This window comes from Geotrypetes seraphini, chromosome 18, assembly GCF_902459505.1.
Source record: "Geotrypetes seraphini chromosome 18, aGeoSer1.1, whole genome shotgun sequence".
Classification (NCBI taxonomy): domain Eukaryota; kingdom Metazoa; phylum Chordata; class Amphibia; order Gymnophiona; family Dermophiidae; genus Geotrypetes; species Geotrypetes seraphini.
Window position 1 is genome coordinate 30,994,406 of NC_047101.1, and position 25,097 is coordinate 31,019,502.

Here is a 25,097-nt window from a genome sequence, read left to right on the forward strand (position 1 = left end):
TGTAACAACATTCTGAATGTCATAAGCTGCTTTCAATCCTCTACACCGCTAAGAGAGATGTTTGTAGTGTTCAATCATTATAAAGAAGGAATACTGGTGTTTTAAAGGGTGTTACTTTCAAAAAAGCAATTTTAAAGCCCAGCATGGGGTCTGCAAACACTTTTTCCATGCTGTACCTGAAAACATATATGGGGTTTTGAAAATAGCCAACCCTCACTTTTTCAGCACAGGTCGAAGCACCTGCTTTGTTCAAAGCACATGTCTCTTTACTGGCAGATGGGGGATTTCTAGTTTCCAGTGCTCATTTTACTTGCTAGCTGCTTACTTACCCAAGTAAAATAATTGGAAAATTGCCTTCTTAAAATAAAGACTGATGATGTGGGTGGGGTGTTTGCTTCATAATGAGGGGAATTACCTGCAAACAGTAAGGACTTTCATACCTGAGAGGTCATCGGATGGACTGAAAAAAAGAATCCTAAAACACGAACAAAGAAGGAAGAAATCTCTAAGACCCTGGGAGCCAGGAGCCAGCACTCCAGCCCTTGAAAAATATCCATACCTTCGTACATCTTTCAGAATCAGCTCTTTCAAAAATACAATTCAAAAAGCACTGAAGTAGGAGATTGTTTTACTGATCTACATAAAATATACTTTTCTTCACTAGCTCATTTCTAGCATGGCAGTGAAATAAGCATTTTTCTATCTGTTGAATTTTTGGCCCTGTGCTAATGTTACGAGGGTCATTTCATAAATAATGCACACTATTTTTTATTTATTTATTTTTTAATTTACATGTTTTATTTTTTTTCAAGTATTTCTTTACAATCTTTCAATATGGTCTCCCTGCTTTGCAATGCCCGAGTCCCAACGTCTGGGAAGCTTCATTATTCCATCCAAGACACCGTTTTTGTTCAGTTGCTAAATGGCTTGGGTACCGATGGAAGAAAGCTCTTCCAGAGATGCAAAATGATGTCCACGCATAAGTTGTTTCAACTTTGGAAAAAAGTCGAAGTCTGGTGGACTCATGTCTGGACTGTAGGGAGCATGAGGTAACACCTCCCAGCCGTATTTGCGTAGTTTTTCAATGACAGGCGAGCATTGTCGTGAAGAATGAGTGGCCCAGCCAAGAGCAACTGAGGTCAGGTTTTGTGCATTTTTCTGCGCATTTTTTGCAAAAAATCACGATAATATACTGCTGTGACACTTCTTCCACTTGGAACTTTGTCTGTGATGACGATGCCTTCATGATCATAAGCAAAAATTATCATTTGTTTGTCTTTTGATTGAACTCATCGAAATTTTTTTGGTCGTGGAGAAGATGGAGCTCTCCACTCGTCATTGAAAAACTACGCAAATACAGCTGGGAGGTGTTACCTCATACTCCCTACAGTCCAGACATGAGTCCACCAGACTTTAATCTTTTTCCAAAGTTGAAAAAAACCTATGCGTGGACATTGTTTTGCATCTGTGGAAGAGCTTTCTTCCACCGATACCCGAGCCATTCAGCAACTGAACAAAAACGGTGTCTTGGATGGAATAATGAAGCTTCCCGGACGTTGGGACTCGGGCATTGCGAAGCAGGGAGACTATATTGAAAGATTGTAAAGAAATACTTGGATAAAAAAAATAAACATGTAAATTTAAAAAAAAAATAGTGTGCATTATTTATGAAATGACCCTCGTATGTTTGGGTTTTTTTTTAATGGATGTGCACTAATGCAAGTGCGGGAGCACTTAAGGGCTGATTCTGTAAAGGGGCATCTTGATTGTAGGCAGCGGTAAGCATCCTACCACTGGCAGCCAATTGGGATGCATGTTTTTAGAAAAAAACCTACCTGAGGCATACTCCCTCTTCTACTAAACTGCTCTAGCGGTTTTAGTGCGAGGAGCCACGCTGAATGGCCCGTACTGCTTCCGACGCTCATAGGAACTCAGTGAGCGTCAGGAGCAGTGAGGGCCATTCAGTGTGGCTCCCCACGCTAAAACCACTAGCTTGATTTAGTAGAAGAGGGGGATAGTAAACGATGGCAGATAAAGATCTGAACAGTCCATCCAGTCTGCCCATTAGTTATACCCATTAAAAGTACATGATTAAATTAACTTGTTTCTTCTTTGGCATTTCTGGTTCATAGACTGTAAAGTCCACCTGGTATTGTCCTAGGTTCCAAATGCTGAAGTTGCCGTTCAAGCTCACTCCAGCCTATCCAACCATCTTATTTGCAGGATATCTATCATAAAGTCTGGTCAGTAACATCCTCATGTTAGGTGGTCTCAAAGAGAGCCTTCCTTCAAACATGGCATGCAGAGGGGAGGGGGCGGTAGTTTTCATAGTTGGATTGACCTTGCGTTGTGAAAGGATTGTGTGATTTGGATGGCAGATGTGAGTCCAGCTAAGTTTTCACCATATATGGACTTATGTACCATGCATGCAACCTTGAAATGGACCCTGCTTCTGACTGGAAACCAGTGTAGTTCCTTAAGGAGAGGTGTAACCCTCTCATATTTGGTCTTGCGTAAGTTAGGCCTCGTCGTTGTATTTTGGAGCAATTGTAGTCTCTTAAGGTCTTTCTCAGCAATACAGCAGTAGAGGGAATTACAGTAGTCAAGATAGGGGAGGAGGATCGCTTGGGCCACCTTTCTGAAGTTTGTCGGGCTCAAAGCTGATCTAATGGTTCTAAGCTGTCTTAGACTGAAGAACTTCTTGACCAGTAAGCTGACCTGGTTTCATGATTAGGTCTGAGTCAAGGTTGACTCCAAGGACTTTAGATGGTCTGCTTATAGTTATCTTATATCCTGAGGCAAGGGTGAACTCTCGGTATGCTGAAGTGTTTTGGTTGCCAAACCTTAGTACCTTTGTCTTCTGTCTATTTAGTTTGAGGAAGCACTGGTGAGACTATGTGCTCAGGTCCTCTATTAGTGTGGAAATGTATTGAATCATGTCTAAGAAGGTATATTTTGCTACACATAGGTGGTAGATGTCATCTGCATAAGAGTAGGTATGAACATGGGGACCAAGGTTTATCCTGCCAAGGCCACTCATATGTTGAATAGTGTGATGTGAGCTGGAGGATGATGTGAGCCGGAGGAACTTCAGCATGGCCACACTGACTGACCAGTTCAGGGTCCTGGGACGAAAGCTGAAGCGGAGTTACCCGGAGGATAGCATTCTCAGAGATCCTGCCTGTACCGAGAGCAGATGCAAAGAGGCAGGCGGACCTCCAGGCTGTGAATGCATGGTTGAGGAGATGGTGCCAGGAGGAGGGCTTCCACTTTGTGAGGAACTGGACGTCCTTCTGGGGAAAGAGTAAGCTCTACCGGTGGGACGGCCTGCACCTGAGCACAGTGGGAACTAGACTACTGGCAGCCAATGTGAGGAAGGAGATCGAGAGGGCTTTAAACTGAGGAGAGGGGGAAAGCCGACAGCTGATCTGATGTTGACGCTTCGGACAACAGTATCCAGAACAGATGCTGAATGGGCTGACTGCAAGGAGGAAGTAGAGAGACCGGTGGATCTTATGATCAGACAGCGAGGGAAACATCAGGTAAAGGGAGCTTGCTGGGAGGAGACTAAGGGGCATGGAGACACAAGGGGACTGGGTGGCACGAGGGCGAAAGTTGAGGGCAATATAGGGGTGCCACAAGGCGAGGGGGATCAAACGGAGGCTCAAGGGATGATAGCCCAGGAGGGGGCCAGTAGGGCTAGAAAACCCAGAGGAAAAGCGGGGAAGTGGGGTGGCGGGAATGTGGGGAAACCGAAAGCTACGAGGGTAAAGGCTGAGGGCAAAGCAGAAGCACAGGGAACAGGAGAACTGCCCGAAATTCAAGGGAAGGCGGCCCAGGTAAATACAGAGGTGGAGGAAAAACTACGGGACCTGCGGTGCTTATACGCAAATGCAAGAAGCCTCATGGCCAAGATGGGTGAACTAGAGGTCGTGGCCAAGGGGGAGGACCTGGATATAATTGGAATTACAGAAACATGGTGGACAGAGGAGAATCAATGGGATGTGGCGCTGCCGGGGTACAAGCTCTACAGGAGTGACAGGACCCACAAGAAGGGGGGAGGCATAGCACTATATATAAAGGACTCTATCTACTTGGTCGGGATGGATATGGCAAAGAAGGCAGAGGGGCTGGAATCGCTATGGGTCAAATTGCCGGGAAACAAGGGTGCAGGCATAAAACTGGGGCTGTACTATCGCCCACCTGGTACGCCGGAAGGAGTCGGACACGACTTGGAAGCTGAACTGAAACAAGAATGCAGGACTGGAAGTGTAACAGTGATGGGGGACTTCAACTACCCGGAGATTGACTGGAGTACGGGTCACTCCAACTGCACTAGGGAAACAGGATTTGTAGAAGCTGTGAGGGACTGCTTCATGGAGCAACTAGTCAGGGAACCGACGCGAGGGAGTGCTACTCTTGACCTCATCCTAAACGGATTAGGGGGCCTGCAAGAGGGGTAGAAGTGGGAGGACCACTAGGCAACAGTGACCACAATGCGATCAGATTCACATTAGAAAGGGGGACACCCACAGTAAGGAGGACCGCAACAACTGCGCTCAACTTCAGGAAAGGGAACTATGTTGCTATGAGGGAAATGGTGGGGAGGAAGCTCAGAAACATCCTTAGGATGGAGACTGTAGGAAGCGCCTGGACCCTATTCAGGGACACCCTGCAGGAAGCACAAAGAATGTACGTCCCCAGTTTCAGGAAAGGCGGCAAGAACAAGCGGTCAAAGGACCTGGTTTGGATCTCAACAGAAGTAAAGAGGGCAATAAATGACAAAAAAGTATCCTTCCGGAGATGGAAAAAGGACCCAACGGAGGAAAATCACCAGGAGCACAGGAAATGCCAAAAGGAATGCCACCGAGAGGTTAGAAAAGCAAAAGGGAAATACGAAGAGGGGCTGGCCAGGGAGGCGAAAAACTTCAAGGCATTCTTCAGTTACGTAAAGGGGAAGCGACCAGCGAGAGAGGAGGTGGGGCCGTTGGACGATGGGGATAGGAAGGGAGTGATTAAGGAGGATAAAGAGGTAGCTGAGAGGTTGAACACGTTCTTCTCGTCGGTTTTCACGAGAGAAGATACATCTAATATACCAGACTCAGAGGAGCTCATGAGTGGGGAACAGGCTGAAAAATTGGAACACATAGAGGTAAGTAAGGAGGATGTCCTCAAACAGATAGACAGGTTAAAATGCGGCAAATCGCCGGGCCCAGACAGGATCCACCCAAGGGTTCTGAAGGAACTAAGACAAGAAATAGCAGGCACAATCCAACATGTTTGCAACCTATCCTTGAAAACTGGAGAGGTACCAGAGGACTGGAAATTGGCGAATGTCACACCTATCTTCAAGAAGGGATCAAGGGGTGACCCCGGGAACTACAGGCCGGTGAGCCTGACTTCAATTATAGGGAAGATGGTGGAAGCTATGATCAAGGGCGGTATTTGCGAGCACATCGAGAGAAATGGCCTACTGGGAACAAGCCAGCATGGATTCTGTAAGGGAAGGTCATGCTTAACGAACCTTCTGTACTTCTTTGAGGGAATAAGCAGTCGGGTGGACAATGGGGAACCTATAGACATCATTTACCTCGATTTTCAAAAGGCTTTCGACAAGGTGCCACATGAAAGGCTGCTTAGGAAGCTGTGGAACCATGGGGTGGGAGGGGATGTGCACAGATGGATCGAGCACTGGTTGTCGGGTAGACTGCAGAGGGTCGGAGTAAAGGGACAATATTCTGACTGGCGGGGAGTCACGAGCGGTGTTCCAAGGGATCGGTGCTGGGGCTGTTACTCTTCAACATATTTATCAATGACCTGGAAAAGGAGGCAAAGTGCGAGGTTATAAAATTTGCAGACGATACCAAACTGTGCGGCAGAGTTAGGTCCAGGGAGGAGTGTGAGGACCTGCAAAGGGACCTGGACAAGCTGGAAGACTGGGCAAACAAATGGCAAATGCGCTTTAACGTGGAAATGCATATAGGGAAAAAGAACCCGCTGTTCAACTACAAATTGGGGGGGGGCATTGTTGGGAGACAGCAGTCTTGAGAGAGACTTGGGTGTGCTGGTGGATGCATCACTGAAGCCATCTGCACAGTGCGCAGCAGCCTCGAAAAAAGCCAACAGGATGCTGGGCATCATAAAGAGGGGCATCACAACCAGGACGCGGGAAGTCATCATGCCATTGTATCGAGCGATGGTGCGTCCGCATCTGGAATACTGCGTTCAATATTGGTCGCCGTACCTCAAGAAGGACATGGCGGTACTTGAGAGAGTCCAAAGGAGAGCAACGAAACTGGTAAGAGGGCTGGAACACTGCCCATATGCCGAGAGGTTGGATAGGCTGGGGCTCTTCTCTCTGGAAAAAAGGAGGCTCAGGGGAGATATGATAGAGACCTTCAAGCTCATGAGGGGCCTAGAGAGGGTGGATAGGGACAGATTCTTCAGGCTGAAGGGGACAACAGGTACGAGGGGGCATTCGGAGAAACTGAAGGGAGATAGGTTCAAAACAAATGCAAGGAAGTTTTTTTTCACACAAAGGGTCGTGGACACTTGGAATGCGCTACCGGAGGAAGTGATCAGGCAGAGTACGGTACAAGGATTCAAACAGGGATTGGACGGATTCCTGAGGGATAAAGGGATCGTGGGATACTGAGAGAGGTGCTGGGATGTAACACAGGTATAGAAAGCTAACCAGGTAATAAGTATAGAAACCCAACCAGGTCGTGCATGTGCAAGACCGGAGGGTTAGGACTTCGATGGGAAGATAGGACTCAATGGGAAACCTAGGTGGCAAGGGGGCCCCTTCTGGTGATTCAGACAGGTCGTGACCTGTTTGGGCCGCCGCGGGAGCGGACTGCTGGGCAGGATGGACCTATGGTCTGACCCGGCGGAGGCACTGCTTATGTTCTTATGTTCTTAGTGATGTGAGAGGGGAGAGCCCTGAGGGACACCACGTGCTGCTTTCTACGGTTAAGATTTCCGTTGGCCTTTCCTAACTTTATAAGTTCTCTTGGTCAGGAATTCGTTGAACCATTTTTTCACTTGCCCATCTACCCCAAGCTCATCCAAGTGTAGGAGCAGTAGAGAGTGGTCAACAGCATTAAAAGCAGCGAACACGTCAAATTGCAGTAGAACTGTTTGCTGGCCCTTGCTCAGATAGAGTTTCGCCTTGGAGGTGAGTTCAAGAAGGAACAATTTAGTGCTATGTCAGGCTGTTGTGGAAGCCATCTATCATATCAAGGAAATCCGATAGCTGTGCATGGACATAGCTTAGCACGTTTGCTTTGTCCTCATCACTCTCCACATAGCGGTTCATACCTTCTTTCAGTCTCGTAATTCCATTTTTTTTATTTTCTCCTTTCACTAATATACTTGAAAAATTTTTATCTCTCATTTGCTCTTCTGCTTGCTCCAGATGTATCTCTCTTTTGACTTCTTTCAGTTTCATCCAATATTGCTTTCTGTACTCCTCTTCTTGAGTTTTTTTATATTTCACGAATGCCAATTCTTTTACCTTTATTTTTTCCACCACTAGTTTGGAGAACCAAATCGGTTTCCTTTTTCTTTTCTTTTTATTTATTTTCTTCACATAAAGGTCAGTAGCTCTTTTTATTGCACCTTTCAACTTGGACTACTGTTTTTCCACTTCTCTTATGTCTTCCCATCTAATCAGCTCTTTCTTCAGGTACTCTCCCATGCTACTAAAGTCCATACATTTGAAATCCAGGACTTTGAAATTTATGTGGCCATCCTCCACTTTGGCTGCTGTATCAAACCATACCATATGATGATTGCTACTTCCCAGGTGGGCCCCCCACTCGGACATTAGAGACGCTTTCTCCATTTGTGAACACCAGATACAGTATCGCTTTTTACCTCATGGGTTCGGTCACCATTTCTCTGAGCCTCTTGAAAGGCATCCATGATCCCCCTTCTTCTTTCCGATTCCGCATCTGGAACTTTCCAGTCCGCATCCGGCAGGTTGAAATCACCCAGCAATAGCTCTCCCCTTTCTTTCCCAATTTTTGTATATACATAATTAGATCTTTGTCATTTTGCTGCGATTGAGTCGGAGGTCTGTAAACAGCACCCAAGTGGATAGAAGTTCCTTCTTCTCTTTTCAAAACAATCCATGCTGCTTCTTCCTTTCTCCGGGCTCCTGCAGTTCAGTCGCTTGGATATCTGTCTTTACGTAGAGAGCTACTCCTCCACCTTTTCGACCATCTCTATCCTTCCTAAAAAGATTATAGCCCAGTATATTGAACCATGTCTCTGTGATAGCAATAATATCCAAGTCTGCCTCCAACATCAGGACTTGCAGATTCTGATTTTTGTTGCTTAGGCATTTTGTGGTAATTGCTTTCCAGCTACTATTCCTCAACAATCTCGTTTTTTGTACACCTAGATGTGCAAAACACACAAAAGGGACAAATAGAGTTAGGGAATTTCTCACAGAGGGAATGATAAAACAGACATAGCTAAGAGTTAGGAGTTAAAAGCGCATATTAAAGCTTAGTAAAAGGGCTCTATAGATGCTATAAAGTAGAGAATGACACGGTGACAAAATTCATCACCGTTCCCCGTCCCCGCGGATAACCGCGGAAAATAATCCCATGTCATTTTCTAGTGTCTATTTCAGCCTCAGTCCTTCTACACCAGCATTCTTCAAAGCAAAGCTTGCGGGTCAGTGGTTGTGGCCATTCATACTCTGATTCTTATGTGAGTCAAGGATAATGAAGTCATTGTGACATCACTGATGTGATTGGCTCTTAGGCACTGGTGGAATGAGGCATTATGACATCACAATATCTGCTCTGGATACCAGAGACTGTCATTCTCAATCTCAGTCCTTCGACACCAGCATTCTTCAAAGCAAAGCTTGAGGGTCAGTGGCTGTGGCCATTCATACTCTGATTCTTATGTGAGTCAAGGATAATGAAGTCATTGTGACATCACTGATGTGATTGGCTCTTAGGCACTGGTGGAATGAGGCATTATGACATCACAATATCTGCTCTGGATACCAGAGACTGTCATTCTCAATCTCAGTCCTTCGACACCAGCATTCTTCAAAGCAAAGCTTGAGGGTCAGTGGCTGTGGCCATTCATACTCTGATTCTTATGTGAGCCAAGGATAATGAAGCCATTGTGACATCACTGATGTGATTGGCTCTTAGGCACTGGTGGAATGAGGCATTATGACATCACAATATCTGCTCTGGATACCAGAGACTGTCATTCTGTAGTGTCTGTTTCAACCTCGGTCCTTCTACACCAGCATTCTTCAAAGCAAAGCTTGAGGGTCAGTGGTTGTGGCCATTCATACTCTGATTCTTATGGGAGCCAAGGATAATGAAGCCATTGTGACATCACTGATGTGATTGGCTCTTAGGCACTGGTGGAATGAGGCATTATGACATCACAATATCTGCTCTGGATACCAGAGACTGTCATTCTGTAGTGTCTGTTTCAACCTCGGTCCTTCTACACCAGCATTCTTCAAAGCAAAGCTTGAGGGTCAGTGGTTGTGGCCCTTCATACTCTGATTCTTATGGGAGCCAAGGATAATGAAGCCATTGTGACATCACTGATGTGATTGGCTCTTAGGCACTGGTGGATTGAGGCATTATGACATCACAATATCTGCTCTGGATACCAGAGACTGTCATTCTGTAGTGTCTGTTTCAACCTCAGTCCTTCTACACCAGCATTCTTCAAAGCAAAGGTTGAGGGTCAGTGGCTGTGGCCATTCATACTCTGATTCTTCCCTCTCTCTTTAAAGAATGACATGAAGATGGTTTCCCGCGGTTATCCGCGGGGGACGGGAACGGTGATGAATTTTGTCACCGTGTCATTCTCTACTATAAAGTTTAGCTGAATTATTTTAAAGTATGTGTAAGTTTAGAGAAATAATTTTGTTCTACATTTAGACACCATGGAATTGAGTTTTGACAGAATTTTGATAGATTAATAATTTTTCTGAAGTTTTATGCTTTCTCCATTGCTTTTCATTGTGATTTAATCGATGATTCATCGTTGCTAGATTAGAATTATACAAAGGATGTTTTTCTTAGAATGAATTGCCAGCACTATCAAGAGCCATCTCCTCCAGAACTGTTTTTTAATGAAATATTCCCTCTGGAGGCTTCATCTTCTGCAGACAGTAAAGAAAAATTATCCAATAAGGTTGTTATTTTGTTAGTAGAGATTTCCTCTGAGAATTTTATATTTTGCCTTTCATTATTCTTGCTGTAAATTCTTTATGTTGATCCAAAATGTTTATAGTGCCTGTAATGAGAAGAAGATCTGACCGAGGTAGTTCAATCATCATGATGTTTCCTAGTTGAGCGAATTTCTCTTGAGGGACTTTGCCAAACTCTCTTTCAAAATCCATGTATGCTATAATTCCCATTTTAGACAAAACACAGAAAAATGAATGTAGACATTCAGGGTGGGATGTGTCAAGATTCCACTAGTATTTTAGAAAATATAGAGGTTTTCTAAAATCCCTGCAGGAATGGACATATATATGCTGGCAAAAAACAAGGAAATAAACTCCGCAAGGAAGCAATGGAAATTGAACGAGTGAAGATGGAACTGTACTCATTAACCAGGGATAAAGTAAAATAAATAAATACATCTTTATTGAAATACAACAGTCTCTAGTGTATATTCAGTCTGTGTCATGGACCCAACACAGTCCGTGTTTCTGCATCTAAGTCTGCCTCGGGAATGCAAATAACATCTAAAAAACAAATATTAATAATGTTAAATATCAGCAGTACAATAAAACAAAGATAAACCCTTCTCCTTTACAAAGCCACACTAGCGTTTTTAGCGCCAGCCACCACAGCCGTAACAGCTCCAACGCTCACAGAATTCCTATGAACGTCCGAGCTGTTACTATGGCAGCCGGTGATAAAAACGCTAGCACGACTTTGTAAAGGAGGGAAAAATTAATAAAAATGTATAAAAAATAGTAAATAACATGCAAAGTGTCAGAGAAACAATTAAACCTGAGATTATACAACCAATATAAGTGCAATTATTCGCATGACCACAGTATCTTCTCATACACATTCCTTGGTTTAACCACATCTTTTATTTATTTATTTTTTCTCTCAATTTGGAGTTTTTAAACATATATAAAGGATTCATCTGCACCATTACCTCCCTCACCAATTCATGTGCTCTATTAACAACTAGATCTAGAATTGCTTCACCTCTTGTCAGTTCCTGAACCAGATGCTCCATAAAGCAGTCCTTGATTTCATCAAGGAATTTTATCTCCCTTGCATGCCCTGATGACATATTTACTAAGAAATTTTCAAAATGGCTGCCGAGTCTTTATACCTCACAGTGCTGCTGCATGAAATCTCAGCAGCCATTTTGAAAATGTCTTAGTGGTGAGTCAAGCTGCAGCAGAGGGCAGGAAAGACGGGGGGATCTTTTCTGCCTCAAAGAGGCCAATTGGCCACCAGGATTTTATAGGTAGGTCTAGGGAGGGCTAGCTTGTCCCCATTACTATGGGAATATTGAGGTATCGGTTCCCATTCCCGCTGCAATACCATGAAACAGTCCACTGGTACTGTGGTAATACTGCGTAATTGCTTGACACAGTTCCCATTACATTAGTGTCTTCTATCTCGCCAATATCTTTCTGTTCTAGGCAATTTACAGCAAGAGTTGGCCTGGGCATTCTCAGGGAGATTACATGGTTAATAAATGTGGTATGCATCGGGATCTGTGGAGGGTCGTTCAGGTTTAGTTAAATCATTTGGCAGATTTCTTGAATAGAAAAGTTTTAATTTTTTTCCTGAATGTTTTGTAGTTGGGTGTCATAGTCAGCAGATTGGAGAGGTGGCGGTCTAGTTTCGCTGCTCTGGTGGCTAATAGTCTGTCGTATATTTTTTTGCTTTGTATACCTTTGATTGGGGGGTGGGTAAAGTGTGCATGAATTCTCCTTGGCCTGGATGTGTTTTTCCTGATTAGACAGTTGCTCAGATAGCTTGGTCTGTTTCCATTTAGGGCTTTGAATAGGGTGCAGTAGAATTTGTATTGTATGCGTGGTTGTACTGGGAGCCAGTGTGAGTCTCAGAAAGTGGTGGTAATGTCATATTTTTTTCAGTGAGTAAATCAGTCAAAGAGCTGTGTTTGGACTGTTTTAGCATGTTGGTTGGGCATAATAGGTATAGGATGTTACATTAGTCCAGGAGTCCTAGGATTAGCACTTGTACTATTATCATGGTAATTACCGTGTTAACCATGATATCACCGCAGTAATGGTTACCATGTCGCTCTCTACTCACTACTAGGCTACTCTTCAGACTTGCTTCCTGTTTTGCTAAGAATGCCCATAAATACTTGACGCTGTCATAGAACCTGGTATTCCCTTTCAGTTTCAATGGGGGACAGCAACTACTGGGGGATTAAAGAGGTGTTATGCCTTAATCCCTCCAGTGATCAGCTGCTCAATCAGAGCACCTTTTTGTACCCTGGATGTGATTGAAACAGATCTAACTTAAAACATCCTTTTCTTCTTGTTCAATAACCACTGTTAGAAAGGACTACAGGGTGAAACTGAAAGAAGCCAAGAGAGAGATACGTTTGGCGAAGGCACAGGCGGAAGAACAAATGGCTAAAAATGTAAAAAAGGGAGATAAAAATTTTTTCAGATATATTAGTGAAAGGAGGAAGATAAAAAATGGAATTGCTAGGCTGAAAGATGCTGGGAACAAATATGTGGAGAGTGATGAGGAGAAAGCAAATGTGCTAAACAAATACTTCTGTTCTGTGTTCACAGAAGAAAATCCTGGAGAAGGATCGAGATTGTCTGGCAAAGTTACACGAGAAAATGGAGTAGATTCTGCGCCGTTCATGGAGGAGGGTGTTTATGAGCAACTTGAAAAACTGAAGGTGGACAAAGCGATGGGACCAGATGGGATCCATCCCAGGATACTAAGGGAGCTCAGAGAGGTTCTGGCGAGTCCTATTAAAGACTTGTTCAACAAATCTCTGGAGACGGGAGTGATTCTTGGGATTGGAGGAGAGCGGATGTGGTCCCTATTCATAAAAGTGGTCACAGGGATGAAGCAGGAAACTACAGGCCGGTGAGCCTCACTTCAGTTGTTGGAAAAATAATGGAAGTGTTGCTGAAAGAAAGGATAGTGTATTTCCTTGAATCTAATGGGTTACAGGATCCGAGGCAACATGGCTTTACAAAAGGTAAATCGTGCCAAACGAACCTGATTGAATTTTTTGATTGGGTGACCAGAGAGCTGGATCGAGGACATATGCTAGATGTAATTTACTTGGATTTCAGCAAAGCCTTTGATACAGTTCCTCATAAGAGGCTGTTGAACAAACTTGAAGGGCTGAAGTTAGGACCCAAAGTGGTGAACTGGGTCAGAAACTGGCTGTCGGACAGACGCCAGAGGGTGGTGGTTAATGGAAGTCGCTCGAAGGAAGGAAAGGTGACTAGTGGAGTCCCTCAGGGTTCGGTGCTGGGGCCAATCCTGTTCAATATGTATGTAAGTGACATTGCTGAAGGGTTAGAAGGAAAAGTGTGCCTTTTTGCAGATGATACCAAGATTTGTAACAGAGTAGACACCGAAGAGGGAGTGGAAAATATGAAAAAGGATCTGCAAAAGTTAGAGGAATGGTCTAATGCCTGGCAACTAAAATTCAATGCAAAGAAATGCAGAGTAATGCATTTGGGGATTAATAATAGGAAGGAACCGTATATGCTGGGAGGAGAGAAGCTGATATGCACGGACGGGGAGAGGGACCTTGGGGTGATAGTGTCCGAAGATCTAAAGGCGAAAAAACAGTGTGACAAGGCATTGGCTGCTGCCAGAAGGATTCTGGGCTGTATAAAGAGAGGCGTAGTCAGTAGAAGGAAGAAGGTGTTGATGCCACTGTACAGGTCATTGGTGAGGCCCCACTTGGAGTATTGTGTTCAGTTTTGGAGACCGTATCTGGCGAAAGACGTAAGAAGACTTGAGGCGGTCCAGAGGAGGATGACGAAAATGATAGGAGGCTTGCGCCAGAAGACGTATGAGGAGAGACTGGAAGCCCTGAATATGTATACCCTAGAGGAAAGGAGAGACAGGGGAGATATGATTCAGACGTTCAAATACTTAAAGGGTATTAACGTAGAACAAAATCTTTTCCAGAGAAAGGAAAATGGTAAAACCAGAGGACATAATTTGAGGTTGAGGGGTGGTAGATTCAGGGGCAATGTTAGGAAATTCTACTTTACGGAGAGGGTGGTGGATGCCTGGAATGCGCTCCCGAGAGAGGTGGTGGAGAGTAAAACTGTGACTGAGTTCAAAGAAGTGTGGGATGAACACAGAAGATTTAGAATCAGAAAATAATATTAAAGATTGAACTAGGCCAGTTACTGGGCAGACTTGTACGGTCTGTGTCTGTGCATGGCCGTTTGGAGGAGGATGGGCAGGGGAGGGCTTCAATGGCTGGGAGGGTGTAGATGGGCTAGAGTAAGTCTTAACAGAGATTTCGGCAGTTGGAACCCAAGCACAGTACCGGGTAAAGCTTTGGATTCTCGCCCAGAAATAGCTAAGAAGAAAAAAAAATTAAAAAAAAAATAATAATTTAAATTGAATCAGATTGGGCAGACTGGATGGACCATTCGGGTCTTTATCTGCCGTCATCTACTATGTTACTATGTTACTATGTTACTGTTAACATCTTGATTTTGGGCCCTCCCTAGTGCCACCCAAAACACAACCACAGTACGTCCCCTTGCTCTTTGGACATCACTCTGTTGACTTTGAAAAATTGGGATTTAGAAGTTTCATTTAGGCACTTTGAGACATTCACATGCTTCAAAAATAAGCTCCAAACTGTCCCAGATCAAAGGCAAATTTAGTAACGAAACAATTTTATTGGAAGAGACAAGCAATTAAGAGCAATGGCTTAGGACATAATCATCAGACAAAGATTGTCACTTATGAGATGCCAAGGATGGATGCGACCCAAAGTACCTTATGTACTTTCTTTCAGTAATGTCGTCTTTATTTTCTGGGTTGTTTAGGGAAAAGGAAAGCATTGTGTCTAGTGGGTATAATTTCTAGATGACAAAAGACATGTAATAAAGTGCTGTCCTATTACATTTGGGATATACTGTGGAAAGAGCAGCGTTTGATCTAATACAGTGTAAGGAAACGTGCTGTACCAGCATTTTTCACACGGAAAGGAGGAAAGAAACAGGGCTGCCATCAGGAAAAGGCATCTTACTGGTGCCAGAAAACACACTCTGCCCTCTCATCTTTCATACGGCAGCAGCTCCACTATTCAAGTTTCAAGTTTCAAGTTTAATATTTTTCTTGATTGATCGCTTAATCAAATTCTAAGCGATGAACAGATTAAATATAGTCAAATAGAGACAAAACAGTACAAACTTTAAATAATAACATTGGGTAGATAACTAATACATTATACTCATTACATAAGGTAAGATAGGGGTTTGAAATACAATTAATAAAGAAAAGCAAAACAAAGGAAAAATACAATAGGGAAACAAATAACCACAGAACATAATACAATATTCCTTTCTCCCCACCTCTTGTGACAGCGGTCTTTCTTTTCCTCCTTTTCTCTTCTTGTGGTTGTAAAGCCACTCTCCCCCCGCCCCCCCCCATTTCCGTGTTCATTTATTAACCGCCTTTTTGAGGAGATTCACCCAAAGCAATGTACAGCACAATCAGTTTCAATAAAATTGAATTTTGGTGCATTTTGAGTTAGGATCTGGTTGGAAAATGCCCAGGTCTGACCTAGGACAGAGGTTATTGCATCACGTGTCCGGGACTGGAAAATGTACACTGCTTGATTTTGAGAAACTCCATTATTTCATCAAAAGTGATAGCCATTGTATGCAATGATAAGCATGTAAATGTCATAAAAAAAGTTTTGAGGTAGCTTCAGTCACACCACAGTAGTTAAGACTACGTGTGTCAGCATTTCTATTATAAATATTGATTTAGTAAAACACTGGTTTTCTAACCAAAACATGAGCATTCTGGGTAATCGATGATGTGTCCTGGGGCAAATGTACTACAACTAATTTCAGGCTGAAATGTGAAGCTGGCATTAAAAAGAAAATGAAGTCTATAAGGTGCCCGATGAATTGGATCCTTTTTCTTGTAATCAATGAAATGCAATCTGCTTGAAGTGAAGTCGTGCGATTGTTTTAGCAAAAGAAAGTCTGGATTAAAGAAAGATGGCTTGGACTTCCACTTGATATGGTGCCCTGGGGGGGACAAATGAAATGCTTTTTTTAAACTTATTTTGGCCAGGAGGAGCATAACTTCCTTCAATGGAAAATCACAGTTCTTCCATTTTTCTTTGACTGGTCTCCTACAGCAAGAGAATGTAATAATGGAAATGGATTTCTTTTTATTCAATTAACTTAATATACTTCCTCCAAATTCTATAAGATTGGGGAAAGTATATTACACTGCACATGCAATGTATAGAATAGGGTCAGTTACATGCCTAACTTAATTGTTTAATTAGATGCTGATTGGTTTTAACAACCAATAATTGCCAATTATTTGTGTTAATTTACAATAATTTGCATTTATGTGTGTAACTGACAGTCAGTATTCTAGAAATTTGGCACTTAATATAAGAACATAAGAATTGCCGCTGCTGGGTCAGACCACCATGCAGTGGCTTTCTTCATGGTACGCCATTTGATGTTTTACTTAAACTCTTTTAATTATTTGGTTATTGGCGTTGCTTTTTATTTTTAAATATGTTTATTTTTTTTTTAATTTATGTTCCTAATTATATATATTAATTTGTATCTCGCTTAGAATTTAGATAAGCGACTCAATCAAATTTTAATACAAACTTGAAACGACTTGAAACTTGCAGTTTGTCTTGTAAATAGTGGGTTCAATGACCTGATTGGGAACAGTGCAGACAACCAATTTGAATTTTGGCAGGAAAGTCAGTTGGACAGAAATTTACCCTGAAGATAGCCAAAGCATGATGGCTGAAACTTCGGTTTCTACCTGACAAGACGCAGCGAGACCCGGAAACCTGCTACAAGCACAATGCCAGCTGCAGAAACCCTGAGAGAACATGTAACCCAGCTCCATGGGGAGAACATCTTAAAACCCACCAGAGACTTTTCCATTCTATGGAAAAAGAGACCAATTGACTTTCACAATAAAATTCAAATTTCTGACCAGCTGACTTTCCCTCCAAAATTCAAATTGATGGACTGCCTCACATTTGCATTGGTTCAAAGCACTCTGATGCTCTGTTATGCTTATTCTAAGTTTTCTAGAAGTCTGCTCTATATACAGTTGCGGATGAGAGTATTGTATGCAGTAAAGTCCATGTTTCAAAAAATAAGTCTTCTGATTTAAAAGATTAAAAAAATTAAGATAATCTACATAAGAACATCCTTACTGGGTTAGACCAATGGTCCATCAAGCCCAGTAGCCCGTTCTCATGGTGGCCAAAACCCAAGGGTGTAGCAATATTCCATGCTACCAATATAGGGCAAGCAGTGGCTTCCCCCGTGTCTTTCTCAATAACAGACTATGGACTTTTCCTCCAGGAACATGTCCAAACCTTTCTTAAAACCAGCTACGCTATCATGTTTAGATCTTGCTCGAAAACAAAGGATATTAGAAGCATAGCTCTTTCAGTATCTGAATTCAAAGTTTGTTCCAAAAGAGCGGTAACATTACCAAAATCAATCTGTTTCTTTCATCCATTATTTTTCTCCATCTCTCTTTGAGGAATCTTTTTATTCGACAGATAATAAATCTTATTTAAAGGAGGAATATTATCAGGGTAAATTTCCAAATTTTCAGTTAAGTATCTTTTGAAAAAAATCTATAGGCGGAGTTCCAGGTGAAATTGGAAAATTCAAGATGCGAAGATTTAATCTCCTGTTATAGTTTTCAATTTGTTCTAGTTTTCTATGTATAGAGGAATTATCTTTGTTTGTTGCTATTTTAAACAGTTGCAACTGCTGTATATCATCCTGCATCGGTTTTGTTTTGTTTGAGAAATCCATTTTTACTGAATCGACAGTTTTCGTAAGATTATCAATCTTAGAATTAATGTCTGTTATCTCCTCAGTAGTTTTAGCCTTTGCAGTCTCCAGCCGTTGTAGGTGTAACCAAATGTCTACTCTAAGGACGCCTCCAGGGAAGCGGGATTAGTTCCCTCTCTCTCTGTTGGTTTCTTCAGCTGCCCTGCCATTGCAAGCTCATCGCCCTCGCCAGGAGGCCCCATTGATTCCCTTCCGGGATCATAGATCTCCTGCAACTGAGCCCTGGCAGAGGCTGGACACATGGGGATAGATGGAACCAGAGGGAATAAAAATATTTCAAGTCCCGAGAGGGAAAAAGGCTCTCCAACACCTTCCCCCAAAGCCGGGTCACTTCCTCCGGTATCCTGAGTAGCCGTTGGCAGAACCGCAAAAAAGTGGTCGACAGTTTGCTGGATAGGTGTTGAAAAAAGAGCCGGCGAAGGTGCGGCCCTTATCTCTGAGTGCGACATTCTCTCAAAACAAGGTAAAATATTTCAATGGAAGGCGCCAGCAATCGCCAGAACTTTCAATCTGCTCCATAGCGATTCTCACACCGCCACCATCTTGCCATGCCCCTTGTAACTACCTCAGAATAGCCTCTTTCACTAGTCTTTTCAGCAAGGTTTTAGAGTATATTTTGTGTTCATTTCTGGTGGAACAGATCCTTCTGTTCTTCTCACAACAAAGGCTAAGCTCAGAGGTTCACTGGGAAAGAAAGGATCAGAACTCTCTACCATAGTAGGGTATGGTTTTTATTTATATCCCGCTTTATATAAAGCTAATGGGTAGGCTTGGAAGGGGTGAATTCAGATGAAAGATTTAGGGCACAGGGTGGAGAATCAGATCAGAGTTCAAGGAAAGACCTGGAATTCTGGTCAGAGGTTCACAGGATGAATCAGATCATAGACTTGAGTGGAGGAAGAAACAAAATCAGATCACTAACTGGGAGCAGGAGGGAGAAAAAGGATTGAACGTTTGAGGGGAGAAAGTGGGAAATCAACTTAGAGAAGAGAAGATCAGAGGAGAAGAAATAAGCAGGGAGAGGGGACAGTCCCTACAGATAATAAAAGCTGAAATCTATAACTGAGCAATGCTTGAATGCACATGCTGACGCTGAGATACTTTTCTGCAAAATAAGAATTACCATTAGAACATTCATCTACTAAGTAGTACTTAGTGTATGAGTGACAAACTCTTGATCCCCTGCTTCACAATGATACGTTGTTCTTGTCATACAACATAGCTGTATCAAAACTATTACAAATTTCATAGGATTTTCATATCTTTGTTCATAATTTTCTACATTTCAGCTTTTCTAAAGTGGTTTACAATCAGGACCTGAAGCATTTTCCCTATCTGTCCTGGTGGGCTCACAATCTATTGTAACCAGACAGACTTCGTGCCTGACCTGGTTCCAGTTAGTGTTTCTACTAAGACTCCCAGCAAAACCCGGAAGAGAGTAGGTAAAAGCTGTCCTAGTGAGGATCTGGCTGATTCCCAGGCTGACCACCAGAGGGAGCCTGAGTTTCCCAATAGTTCCCTAGACCAGCAATATCCAGGGCACCACAGGAGGAGCTCTAGAGCGGCCTTGAGGACTGCTGAATCAGCCAGGCTAGGGCGTAGCCCAATCAGTATAAAACCAGCAGCTGTGTACAAGCAAGGAAGCAGGTTAGGGAGAAGGTTGGGACCTTTCCTCCCTGAGAGTCTCCTTGGGCCAGGCAAGAGCGAACCAGTTACACCCATGGAGGTGCAAGAGGCTGGAGATATCCTGGAAGAATCTGTAGCTGAGCTGGAACTTCCAATGGAGACTAACAACCTGCCAGAAGAAATGAGCTTGGCTGAGGAAGCCATGGAAGTTGGTTTGTCCACCAGCTGTACCTGCTAACCATTGAAGAAACAGTGAGTGCATTTTGTTCAGCTTTCTTTGTTTGAGAGACTGTTTGAATGAAGCTGAACCTTGGAGGACTTTCTTTTTTACTGTTTTGCATTTTGGTTGAAGCTGATAGTGCCTGAACTGAGGGAGAGGTTTGCTATTATCTGGGAGGGAAAATTTGAAGCTATTATAAACTAAAATTAAAGCATACCTGAGGCACTCTCCTTTTCCTGGCAGTGCAATGCTTGGCTGCCAGAGGCTTCCTTTTTGAAGCATTAACAATAGGGTACCCAGTGCCTTTTGCCCTATTGAGTTGTCAGAGTTTGTAAGGAACTGAATGCCCTGCTTAGGAGCAGGTTTAATTGATTGCTAAAGAAAGCATAAAGCCCAGTGAGGTGAAGAAAAGAAAAATATATTTTTTTTGTGTGTTTGAATTTATGTTTTGTCTGTTCATTATTCTGCTGTTGGAATTTGAACTGGAGACATTCTACTTACCTGTTGTTGGTAGGACTACTAATAATCCTGACTTTATCACCTTAAAGAAAATAAATCCTGAGTTTTGATTTACTTATTTTTCTGAAGAATTGTGGTTTATTTTTGCTTTTACTCTTGGTGTCAGTCCATGCCTGCAGGGTGACTCCAGGCCGGGTCACACGCAGGTGTTGTTGGGTGTGTAACCACTGTGAGGTGCTGTGGAGGCTCGTTTAGGCCACAGACCCGGTTACACTATGTAATATACCTGGAGCAATGGGGGATTAAGTGACTTGCTCAGGGTCACAAGAAGCAGCGTGGGATTTGAGGCTGTAGCTCTAAGCACTAGGCCACTCCTGGTGTATACTGTATTTACAGCATAAGCCAACTTAAGTTGTTTTTTTGACTATAGTTAGACATAGGAAGTAATTTTTAAAACAAACCAGATTGTACAGTGATCTCAGCAATCTGCTCTTTCAAAATACCGTATTTGCCGGCGTAAAAGACGACTTTTCAGTACCTTAAAATCCTCCCCAAAGTCGGGGGTCGTCTTATACGCCGGGTACTGTTTACATGCCCTTACTTTACATGCCCTAACATCTCCTTCCTTACCTCCTTACGGTGCTTACGGTACTAGTAAATCTGCCGGGACATCAGCGGGGCCATGGCGGGACATCAGTGTGACAAGGGTGCCAGCTCCTTCATCCTGCGCAGCGGGAAGCAGCGGCGCTCTGGCCCCATCCCTTTTCTCTTTACTACGTCTCTCGCACATGCGGCCGTGTGTGGAGTCTAGCCCTTAAGGAAGTTGCGGGGGCGAACAGGAGGCTTTTGAAGGCTTTTAAAGGGAAACTGTCATGCCAGCAAACTTGCTAGGGACTTGCCCGGCACTTGCTCTCTCCCTCTATGTGTAATCTTCCTTCTATCATTGACAGTTTCAGTTTGGTTAACAGTTTAGAAAACAAATAGCATGGCAGCTCCCATGGGTTTATTGTTCTATTCAGCTTTAGTGAATTAATTAAAATTGTTGAAATAAATTCTTATGTTCTTTTAAGTTTTATTTGTTGTGCAGAAGGTGTGCGGAAGAAGGGGTAGTCTTATATGGCGAGTATATAACAAACTCTATATTTTAACTGTAAAAGTTGGGGGGTCGTCTTATACGCCCAGTCGTCTTATACGCCGGCGGGTACATTTGTCACACGCTTCCTAGGAAGAAATATAAATAATATTATTTTAAAGTAAGTAAGAAATTCTGGGTCTTGATGGAAAGTGCTAATGAGTTTCCAAAATGGACTCAGTCACGAGATGGCTTTATCCATCATGCCTGTAATATTATGTTCTTCACTTATTATAGATTCCAACCCCCCCCCCCCCCAATTCAACTTAGTCAATAAAATGTGTTATTATAACACATATGTCAGTACTGCGGAGAATTTAGGACTAGATTTCCTAACGTGCATTACAAAATTAGCACAGACTAATGCTGTTAACATGAGTTATTAGGAAATGGGTTTTGCAGTAAAGAATATGTGTTAATGCATATGTAAACTGGGTCCCATGCGTATGCGTGATGACTGTGTGGGGACCACTTGCATAACTAATTTCTTTGGTTGGGACCAGGGCTGGGACTGGTAAAGACTGGGAAGTCAAAGGCAAGTCATCCACACATACTTTTGACACAATGAGTCAGACTACAGGCAGTTCCTGGGTTAAGAGCGAGTTATGTTTGTAACCATACTTGTAGATTTTCAGATTCTTGCTGCTTACCTCTGCTCCCAGCTGACAAAAGGGCAACTGTCCCTAGTCCAGCGTTCCCTCTAAGGCACACTGTTCTTAATGTGGCCATGTGTCATTCCTGAATCTGCTACAGGAAAAGTGCCCCTGGAAATACTGCTCAGCGAAATGAAGTTGCAACCACGTTCTTAAGTACGAGTCGGACTTAAGTCGGACGGCTGTAACTTGGGGACTGCCTGTACTCCAGTAGAGGTATTCTGAAGCAAATTGTTTACTAAAGAGTCTTATTTAGCCAATACCTGAGACAGTAAGAATAGCAGAGACAGTTTACTTTGTAAAGGCAATGAGCCACACAGTATTAATAAGTCTCTGAATCTCTCATGTACTGTATGCTTTATTCCTGCTAAGAATATATGAATACCCGTTTTGTAATTCTCCTGCACAGCAGTGTAGCAGACCAAGGAAAATCATCACATATAGATTGTGGTTAGATGATTTGGGCGACTCAGGAGTTCTGAGATTTCTGTGCTGTGCCTTAGGCGGTGTGGTCCAAGTAGGACATGTGACAGTTCCCAGGAGGCTTGTAGCTGCAAGTGATTCTTGTTTTCTTAGCTTCACGAGTTGTTCCAGGAACCTATTTAGATGACAAGTGGTTCTGATCGCTTTGCTGGAAACATACATTAAGCCAACCTTCTCCCTTACTTCTTAGTTCTAAGAGTGGGTGCAGCAAATCCTCTGCTCCCACTGGTCCCCTTCACAGCACAGAGCTTAAGCAACTGCAGTCACTGGAAATGCCCTTAGACTTCTTACAGATTGTCTTGACGAGGGCAGTCTGGTATCTTTAGTTCCTATTCTTGCCTTGGCTTAGATGGCTAGGGCATATGAGCTGAATAGCCCTCCCCTCACATGTATGCTTCTATACTTTCCTGTTACTTTTATAGAGTTCTTTTCCTTCTTATTGTTTTAAGTTGTAAGATGCTTTGACTTGCAGCACAAATAAGGTAGTATATTAAAAGCCAATAAACAATTTGGCCAGAGAAGAAAAAGCCAAGGACTGGGATTTGAAATGAGCTTAGGTTTTTATATCCCTGGTAGATTTCCTCCAATATTTATTTCTTGCAATAAAAAAACCAATGGTTTCATTCAGATCCAATCACAAAATATACAAATGGTTACACTAAGAGACCCAACCAACCCCTTCCATTACAATCTTGAGTCCAAATGTACCTTCCAACAAATACACTACAAAAAAAGCTCAATAGTTAAGGGTAGCCCGTAACCCCGTGACTGATCCACATACTTTTCCACTGCCTGGAGGAGGGGATTGCTCTGCCTCGGGTTCCTGCCCTGCCAGGTACTCCTCCGTGAACCAGAGTATATAATGCAGCTACATTAAAATAGTGTTTATTAGACCATAATTGACGTAGCATTTTCTTGATAACATTGATATCTACTCTGAAAATGATAATTTAAAATAAAATATGACTCCTTAATAGTGGAAACTTTTGAAAATTGGGATAGCATTATCCAGAATAGGAGAAAGAGAAGGACAAGAATCTTGCCCTGTTATCCAATAAGTGAAACTTTTTTCAACATTTAAAGCTAATTTATGCTTTTTAAGACAGATACTAACTGATTCCAAACAAGTTTGCAAATGTGTAAGGTCACGAGAGACCGAGGACACTTTGGAAAGAATGAAAATGTCATCAGCATAACATTACATTATACTACTTTGGTGTCTTCTATCCCGTCAGTACCTTTCAGTTCTAGGTGGTTTACAACAAGAGTTGGCCTGGGCATTTCCAGGGAGAATACATGGTTAATGTATGTGTCGGCAGTGGCGTACCTGGCTTGGGTGACACCCGGGGCCCATCATTTTTTGGCACCCCCCCCTTCCCCATCTGTATGAAAAACATGATTTTTAGTAACAAGCCACACGTCACACATGAGTACCTAGGAAAAGGCAGCATCTTACATACTGCAGAGAGAAGTACAACATCAATACACCCATTGTAAAACTAAACAAGCCAGACTAGTACAGATCAATCCTGTAATCAATCCTAACAAAAAACCATGTCTTTCAAACACACAGAACACAGAAAACACCTTCACCTAGTATGGAATGTCATCACAAACTTACCCCTCCCCCTTTTACAAAACTGTAGTGTGGATTTTAGCCACGGTGGTAACAGCTCTGATGTTCATAGAATTCTGAGCATCAGAGCTGCTACCACCACGGCTGGTGCTAAAAAACACTCCACAGTTTTGTAAAAGGGGGGATAAAATAGAAATACATAGACAAAGGTTAAATTGAACCAGCAAGAAGCTGGACTCTGCATACAACGCTATACCACAGAAACAGTGACACGTCTCCTAAAGCAATAAATAAATAGAAAATTTTGTTCTACCTTTGTCTTCTCTGGTTTCTGCTTTCCTCATCTTCTTGTTACTCTCTTCCTTCCATCCACTGTCTGCCATCTCTCTGCCCCTATATGGCATCTTCTCTCCTTCTATGCCCCTTCCAGAAACAGTATGCCTCCCCCTTCCATCTCTCCTTTCACCCCCATTGGTCTGGTATCTGTCTCCTCTCCTTCTCCCCTGCTCTGGCATCTCTCTCTCCGCTCCCTTCCTCCTGTTCTTCCCTGGTCTTCCTTCTCAATTTATTTTCTGCCTCTGTCATAAGAACATAAACATAAGAACATAAGAGTTGCCTCCGCTGAGGCAGACCATAGGTCCATCTTGCCCAGCGGTCCGCACCCGCGGCGGCCCATCAGGCTAATTTTATAGCCTACCACTAAACCTGTCCCTATAATCTACCTCTACTCTTATCTGTACCCTTCTATCCCTTTGTCCTCCAAGTACCTATCCAAAGCTTCTTTGAAGCCCTGTAGCGTGCTCCTGCTTATCACATCCTCCGGTAGCGCATTCCATGTATCCACCACC

At 43.0% G+C, this 25,097-nt stretch overlaps 1 long non-coding RNA gene across 1 annotated transcript in view; it reads right to left on the reverse strand.

Annotated features, from left to right (window-relative positions):
- Window positions 1-10,636: 10,636 nt before the first annotated feature.
- Window positions 10,637-25,097, reverse strand: part of LOC117351621 — a 128,539-nt gene continuing 114,078 nt past the window's right edge. The window contains exon 3 of the long non-coding RNA XR_004537492.1: window positions 10,637-10,747. This is a non-coding gene — a long non-coding RNA (uncharacterized LOC117351621). The remainder of the gene's footprint in view (window positions 10,748-25,097) is intronic.